The sequence below is a fragment of the Narcine bancroftii genome, chromosome 2 (genome assembly GCF_036971445.1).
Source record: "Narcine bancroftii isolate sNarBan1 chromosome 2, sNarBan1.hap1, whole genome shotgun sequence".
NCBI lineage: Eukaryota > Metazoa > Chordata > Chondrichthyes > Torpediniformes > Narcinidae > Narcine > Narcine bancroftii.
Genome location: NC_091470.1, coordinates 342,084,448 through 342,093,333, shown reverse-complemented (window position 1 = coordinate 342,093,333; position 8,886 = coordinate 342,084,448). Strand labels below are relative to the sequence as shown.

Here is an 8,886-nt window from a genome sequence, read left to right as displayed (position 1 = left end):
TGGTTTCCTTCTATGTTGCAAGACTAGTAGAGGCAGAAAATCCAGGTCGCTACTAACATATTGGCTTTGGCATTTCTTGCCACCTATCCCGACGACTGTTTATAAACATCTTAAGGGTGAACAAAATGCCCCAGAGGCTACATATGATAGACATTCTCTTACTTTACCCTGCAATGCACTCAAAACCCTAAGGTAATGTACGAAGGCCAATAGACTGATAGAAAAGTATAAACAGAGGGAAAGAAAACCTCAAAATTACTTTGAAAGACCTATCTGACTACACATTGAGGTGAAACTCCTCAGACAACTGGCAAGAATATCTAAAGTACCTCAGAATTTTGTCAAAGAATTTTCCAACCTAATGTGTTTAATGGTGACTAGTAACATTGATACAAGGCCATAAGGCAGGAGTGGAATTAGGCTATTCAATCCATCGAGTCACCACCCCCCTCCCCCCACCATCGATCCTCTGTGGCTGATTTACTGTATTTTTTAACACCATTCCCCTGCTTTTTCCCCGTTACCCTTGACTCCCTTCCTAATTAAAAACTTATCTACCCTCCATCATAAGTATACCCAATGATTGGCCTCCACAGCCATCCAAGGCAATACATTCCACAGAATCACCATCCTCTGGATAAAGGAATTCTTATTCCTATTTTTCTAAAGGGAAGCATTTGTATTCTGATCCCAGACTCCCCACCATAGAAAACATCCTTATCCCAGACTATTTTGCACCCTAGGCAAGGCCAACTACTTGCACACCCACCAGCCCCCCCTCCCCCAACTTTGCCAACTTTGATTTTCAAAAACAGGTGTTTCATAGAAAAAAAGAAAAGCACAAAACTTGAAATTGCTAAATTTATTTTAAATTGCAAGAAAGAATTAGGCAAAATTACTGACCTAGAAGATTCTCACAAATTTTGCAGCTCTATTATATTTAACATAATATAAAATATATTAGCGTAAAAATATTTTGCATTAACAGTTAACTAAAGATAAAAACAAGAATGTATAAAATGCAAGAGACAGTAATAAACAATAAAGCTAATAATGTAACAATTAGTTTAAAACATAATAATGTATCTTTTGTCAATAAGCATTGAAACTACTCACAGGCCTGACTACTCACAGTGATAGATTTATCTGCTGTTAAAGCCAAGTTTCCTGAAATTTACTAAAAAGTTATGTTGTGTCATGAGTGTGTGTGGGTGGTGCACAGGATCAATGCAGATATCTATTATAAACAAATTACACAACACAACAAATATATGAGCATGAAGAAACTGATGGGGGAAGCAAAGCTCTATTGACCTACTGCTCGATAGCAAGGCAGACATGATCTTTTGTTCCCAAGCAATGTGTGTGAAATGCGAGCATTGTGGCAACAATGAGAAGAGTGGGAAAATATATTGTATATTTTTATATGTGTGACCACCACAACAAGGTACATATAATAAATCAAATATAAGTTGTTTACAGTTACCTGAATTTATTTATCTATATTTTATCTGTATTCATTTCCCCCCCCCCCCACCCCCGGCTCTACCAGGAGGAGGAGGCCCCCTCAAAATCGTAGGCCCATACCAACTGGCCCACTTCTCCCCCTCCCCCAACGCGCCATCATTCTGGCCTACCTTCAAAGCTTGCCACACAGTTCTCCCCTTGACGTTGACTAAAGCACGGTGGCCCGCCAGCCACAGTACTCAAATCCATTGTGCATGCACTAGCTGACCCTCGCACATGCGCAAAAGAATAAAGATGGCCACGCCCAGCCAGCCAATTGACCGCAGGATGTTGACTAATAAAGTAAGTACACGTTTTCACATTTCACACAGGACATCTGGCCAACCTGACTGCACCCCTCTGAGGTCTGCACCCTAGGCAATGGCCTAGTTCATATAGTGGTAGTCCTATCCTCATCACATCCACTTTATCCAGGCTTTTCACTATTCAGATAAGTTACATTGAGATTCCCCTTCATTCTTCTAAACCTCAGAAAATGCAGCTTCAGAGTTTTCAAACACTTCTCACATGATAACCCTTTCATTCCAGAAATCGTTCTAGAGAAATGCCTCTGGACCATCTCTCATGCCAGCACATCCTTCCTTAGATAAGGAGCTCAAATATTCCAAGTGCTGTCTGAGCACTACCATTTAAAGTCTCATCATTGCATCTCTGCTTTCATATTATATCCCTCTCAGAATAAATGCCAGCATTGCATTTTCCTTCCTTACCACCGATTCTAACTGCAAATTAATTTTTAGGCAATCTTGCACGATAACTCCCAAATCTCTCTACACCTCAGATTTCTGAACATGTTGCCTGTTTAGAAAATAATCTACAGCAGGGGTGGCTAAACCATGGCTCGCGGGTCACATGTGACTCTTTGACATGTAATGCACTTCTCGTGGAAATATGCTGGCTGGAGGAGATACCAGCACTCCCGAAACTGTCCCGGGATACTCCAAATCACTGAAACCAGATCAGGTGATCTTGGGATGATCACAGCCCGGGCAATGACAAGGACAAGGAGAGGGAAGAGGCAGTAGGCACTAGAGGAATGGCCCCTGGAGCAGAGCGAGCAGTGCACACTGGAATCAGGTTCTCCTCACTCAGGCTGGGCCACACCACAGCAGAGCACTGCCAACGTGGGGTGTGCGGTAGGAGTGTCAGACAAAGCTGAGGATTCTCTGCAGGGAATGGCACTAGAGGTCAAGAAGCCAGGGCTAGATCAGTAGAGCTCTGAGGTGAGGCATAGCCTGCCCCAGAGGCACTCTGGCAGGGAAAAGTAAGATGACAGAGATGAGGAGGAGAGCCTGGAGGGCGCCACAAAGAGGACCACATCCAGGCACCATCAGGACAGAGCTGGAGCTGGAAGCAGCAGTGATGGTCCTGTCAGTGGCCAAGGGTAAGCCCTGGCACCACTGGATGGAAAGTCAGCACCAGGCAGCGCAGAAGTTAGACCGCTCCATCCCCCAGCCTCTGTTCCCAGAAACCAGTGGCAGGAGCGTTCCCAAAGAGAACACAACAGAAACAGGAGCAGGACTTGTCCATCCGGCCTGTCGAGTGTGCTCCCACATTCAGTGAGATCACAGCTGATCTGGCCGTGAACCCAGTTCTGCCCTTCCCCCATTACCCTTAATTCTCCGGTGATACAAAAATCTATCTTGCTGTGTCTTAAATATATTTAATGAGGCAGATTCTACTGCTTCCTTGGATAGAGATTTCCACAGAAAATCAGTCAGGATTTTGAAATTATTTGGTACGCAAATAATTTTGATTATTGAAGAAAATACAAATCAGCAGTTTTTAAAACTACATGCAGGAATAAATTTTATTACGTACATGTATTTCTTAATATTTATATAATTTTTTGTAACAAAATATGCATTTAAGATTAAAAATGTGCATGTAATATTTTTTCATGTCTTGCACCTCTCAAACATCTGAAGTTTATCATGAATCTCCTGGGTTAAGCAACATTGTCCACCTCTGGTCTACTCCATTGTTCCTTCCACCAAAGTGCATGATCATACATTTCTCTACACTGTGTTCTAGCTGCCATTTCCTTGCCCAATTTTCCTTACCTGCCTAAGTTTTTTCTGCACACTTAATACTTCCTCAAAATGACCTGCCCCTCCTATCTTTGCATCATCCGCAAACCTGGCCATAATGAATTTCCTGTATCACAAAAACAATACTTTCATGTTTTTGGCAACCTAAATACCCATCTATAATCAAGTTTATCCAGCAACTGTTGTAAGAAGAGTATATTGTGTTACCTGCAATTATTGCTGTCAGTCTCTACGCTGTTTTCCTGTTAACATGTAGTTGCCAGCTGTAACATGCAGGGACACCTTGTTAAAAGCTTTAAATTTAAACCTGCTGGCATGTGGAGTGACATATTTTTTAAAAATCATCGACAGATTCATATCACTTCAGATTTTAAAGACGAGAGATCCTACATTGGAATATCAGCAGTGTTTTGATCTTGTTCATCTTACTCGCTTAGCCTACCCACAGAGTTATAAATTGTCTTGTATTTAAGCTTGACAGTGCTTATTTATCTTGCATTGTGCTTTGCTCGTGCCAGACTGTAACCAGCTGGCAAAAAGCATTCATCGTATCTCAAGGTGACTCTCTTAAAGTCATTCTCCAGTGCTGTGGCCGTGACCCAGCTTCCAATGGTGGCGCAGTCAGAATGAAGAATTTTCCTTACAAAAACAATAAGGATCAACTTATAATCAGCAACTGAAGAAGTTTCTTTTCCAGCATAAAATTTTGCAGTAAGCATTTTTAAAAATTCTTTTCTCTTTGTTTGAATGTGAAGTTTCTTTATAATTTCTCTGTATAACCAGTGCGTGTCAATTATTTAATCTCTTGTTCTGACTTTGATAACTTGCCCTGAATTTCTTCTTATCTGTTTTGGACTTTTCACCATATTTCATTCTTTGAGTTCACTTCTCAATTGGAATCTAACATTATTTCTTCTCATTTGCTATTTTCTCTCCCTATCCCTCTTATCTGTAAGGAGTTTGCATGTTCTCCTCATGTCTGCATGGGTTTTCTCGGGGGGGGGGGGGGTTCTCCGTTTTCCTCCCATCCTTCAAAAAAGCAGGTTAATGGGGTGTAAATTGGGTGGCCTGGACTCTCCTAGGGCCAAATTGGCCTGTTACAGTGCTGTAGGTCTAAATTTTAAAAAAATTATATGTCTTTTAAAAAATCCTTTTGTTTTTCCCTTTATCGCTCTCTTTTATATTCTCTCTCTCTCTCTCTCTCACTCTCTCTCTCTCTCTCTTTCTCTCTCTCTCTCTCTCTCTCTCTCTCTCTCTCTCTCTCTCTCTCTCTCTCTCTCTCTCTCTCTCTCTCTCTCTCTCTCATTCACTCTCGCACAATGGAGTGGATCTATTTTTTTGCTCTGCTTGAATTGTGGATATGCATCCAGCAGAGTGCGGGCAATCCAGAAATGAAAGCTACACCTCGGTCACTCTCTCTTTAGCTCACACTCTATTACCGCATCATTTCACTGTAAGCTGCAATTGCGATGACACACATGATGCTGAAGAATAGACATGGGAAATAAGGTAAAAAGGGAGTGTTTAAACTAGTCTTTGAGAGCTCAGACTGCAGTAGCCCAAAAGTATCAAGAATGAAAGGGAGGGCACAAACAGAAAATGGCAAGTGAAGTAAAGAAAAAATATATAAGAAAAAAGCATAAGAAAATAGATGAAAATCTCAAATGTAAAGAGAAATACTAACAATTCAACAGGTGAGGGAGATCTGTGGCGAAGGGGGTAATATTTCAAACTGATGACCTGCGGGAAGGTCATGGATCTGAATCTTAAGCTGAAAGATTAATTGAGACGTCTGAGCCTTTCGCACATTGGATGCATGTCCCACATGACTAAGTGATTGCAGCCTCTCTTTTCATTTGTCAAGACAGCCGGTGTTAAAAAGCTTTGATTAATCAAGGGCCATAAGAGAGAGGAGCAGAATAAGGCCATTTGATCCATCAAGTCCTCCCTGCAATTCCATCATGGCTGATTCACAACCCTATTTTCCGCCTTGACCCCGTTACCCTGATTCCCTTCCTAATCAAGATCCTGTTTACCTCTACCTTAAATATATGCAATAATTTTGCATCCACAGCCATCCATGGCAATAAAATCCATAGATTCACCACCCTCTGCATAAAGAAATTCCTCCTCCTCTCTGTACTAAAGAGACAGCTTTGTATTCTGAGGCTGTGTCCTCTGGTGCCAGAGTCCCCCACCAGAGGAAACATCCTCTCTACGCCCACCCTAGACAGTCCTTTCAGTAATCTTGACAACTTTTTACAGGAGTACATTTGAAAGGGTCCTGCGTGGTTGCATCATTGTGTGAAATGATAGCTGCTAAGTATCAGACCAGAAGTCAATACAGAGGATCATCCAAATGGCAGAAAAGATCACTGGGGTTTCCCTTTCCTCTGTTGATGATGTTTACCAGAAGCATTGCTTAAATAGAGCTTAAAGAATTGTAGAAGACCCTTTCCATCCAGCACACAGTATATTTGACCCCCTACCATTAAGGAGGAGGTACAAGAGCTTCAAAATGAGTGCTGCAAGACTGGGAAAAAGCTCCTTCCCTCAGGCTGTGAGTTTGATGAACATGTATCTTGTAATCCAAGATGTTTATATATTTATTTTGAATTCTATCTTTAAGAAATTATGTGATTATATACGCAAGAAAAAAGAATCTCAGAGTTGTATGTAATGTCAAGCGTGTACTCTGGCAATAAATCTGAACTTTGATTCTGATGTACTGTGATTAGCGTATATGCGTATGCACTATGGTCCAGAAAAACATTGTTTCATCGGGTTGTATATGTATAGTCAGATGACAATAAACTTGAGCTTGCTCTTATAAAGACTCAACATTACATCTCTGCTGTTAGGTTCTATTCCTCTTGATATGAATGCAAGCATTGCATTTGCCTTCTTTATCACCAACTCTATCTACAAGTTAACCTTCAGAGAATCTTTGCACGTCTGATTTCTGAACTCATTAACCATTTAGAAAACAGTCCACACCTTTATTCCTTCCACCAAAATGCATGATCATAGACTTCTCTACTTTGTATTCCATGTGTCATTTCCTTGCCCAATTTCTTAACCTGTCTAAGTCCTGCTGCAAACACAGTCCTGCCTCAACACCACCTGCTCCTTCTCCTATTTTTGTATCATCTACAAACTTGGCCACAAATCCATCAATTCCTTAAGGGCAATCAATATTAAAGAAACATTCTCTATCCAACCAATATGATTAAACATACTGTGGCTGTAATAAAGAGATTTGTTGAGGCTTTCATCTGTCAGATGGGACCAAATACTAAACAGCATAATAATTCAAGGGGAAGGATCAAGTTGGATCATATTCCACCTATGCAGTTGACAGCCCAATGATATGAATGTTGAATTTTCCTATTTCTGGTAATATCCCCTCTCTCTTCTTCCCAGCTACTTCCATTCTGCTCCCTTCCCCACATCATTTTCATCCCTTTTCCCAACCAGCCCCCAAATCATTCTCATCCCCCTTCCATCTCCACTTTGTTTCCACCAACAGTGGGCAACCATTTTTTTTCTAAAGGTTTGCTTCCTGAAGCCAAAGATAACTTCAGATTTGCTGTATCACGTAGGAAGTTGGAGAAACATTAAATGAACTTTTATTGAATTTAGCATGTTGAATCACAAAATGATGCTGACACATTATGTTAGTTAAACTTTTTTTAAACTTTATTTATTTGTTCAAAAAACAAATAATATATGACATATACAGCAATTAAACATGAACATGAACGTTTTTTTATATATATAGAAAAAAGAAAAGAAAAGAACCCCCCCCCTTCAGCCAACTCTCCTAAGGAGAACCATAAAAAAAGAAAAAAGAAAATATTTTAAAAAGTTAAATATACATATTAAAATTTAATCAATATAAATTGAAATGTAAATATTCTGAGTATAACAACCACTTATTAATTAAAAAATTATAATTATCATGTGAAACATATGTAATTTTTTACACTATTAAACAATATTTAATCTCATTATGCCATCTATTAATATCAATCATAATTGTATCTTTCCACGTACTAGCAATACATTTTTTTTCGCTACAGATAAAGCTAAATATACAAAAGCAAGCTGGAATTTATCTAATCCCAAGCCTTTCATAGATTGTAAACTAACCAATAAAAATACTGTTGGATCTAAAACTATTTTAATCTTATACAGATATTCTAAAAATGATTGAATTTTCTTCCAAAAAGATTGTTTTTGTATCATAACCAAACAGCATGAAGAAAAAGTTCCAACCGTATCACCACATCTAAAACAAAAATCTGATTCATTAAACCATATTTTTTTTATTTTTCAGGTGTCAAATATAATTGATGTAAAAAATTGTAATTAATCATTGCATAATGAGGATTTATCAATCTAGTTACACTATCATAACAGATATCTAACCAATCATCTTCAGAAAAAATAAAACCAATATCTGCTTCCCATTTAATTTTAGATCTATCCCAACCCTTTTTATCCATACCATCCTGTAATATTTGATACATAAATGAAATATAACCCTTCTCTGGTACCTTCATAAGAAAAGTCTCAAATTTAGTCATTTTAGGTAAAATCATATCTCTACCAAACATACATTTTACCAAAGATTGAATTTGATAATAAAGAAATAAAGAATTCTTATCAATACCAAAATCTTCCCTCATCTGATGAAAAAACAATCTCCCAAATTTTTCACACCTTTAAATCCCCAATGCAATAAACTTTGATTATGTATTGAAAAAGAAATAAGTTGATTATTATACAATGGAGTCAAAGCCAATAATTTACCCCTAGAGCCTATCATTTTATTTTTCTTTATCCATAACTTCATTAAATGTTTTAGTATAGGCACATTATATTGTTGTAATAAATTTATATTCCACCTAAACAAAAATTGATGTATTTCAAATTCAGAAATACTTGACATCTCAATTTTAGCCCAACTAGGAGGCCGTACCAAATCCATAAATGAACTGATAAATTTAAGTTGGGCTGCCTCATAATAATTTTGAAAATGTGGTAAATGTGATCCCCCTAACTCATATTTCCAAGTTAATTTATTCAAAGCTACTCTCAAAAATTTACCCCTCCATAAAAACTCCCTAAATCTCAAAAAAAAATTTAACAAGTAAATAACGGAATAGATTGAAACAAATATTGTATACATGAAAAGATATTCATCTTAATTGTATTTATCCTTCCCATTAAATTAATAGGTAAATCTTTCCATTTAATCAAATCAGTTTTAATTTTTTTCATTAATGGAGCATAATTTAATTTA

General features: G+C 38.2%; 1 long non-coding RNA gene across 5 annotated transcripts in view; it reads left to right on the top strand.

Annotated features, from left to right (window-relative positions):
- The first annotated feature begins 4,172 nt into the window (after positions 1-4,172).
- Positions 4,173-8,886, top strand: part of LOC138755734 (uncharacterized) — a 94,404-nt gene continuing 89,690 nt past the window's right edge. For all 5 annotated transcript variants that reach the window (XR_011352507.1, XR_011352509.1, XR_011352508.1 and 2 more), the window contains exon 1: positions 4,173-4,289. This is a non-coding gene — a long non-coding RNA (uncharacterized lncRNA). The remainder of the gene's footprint in view (positions 4,290-8,886) is intronic.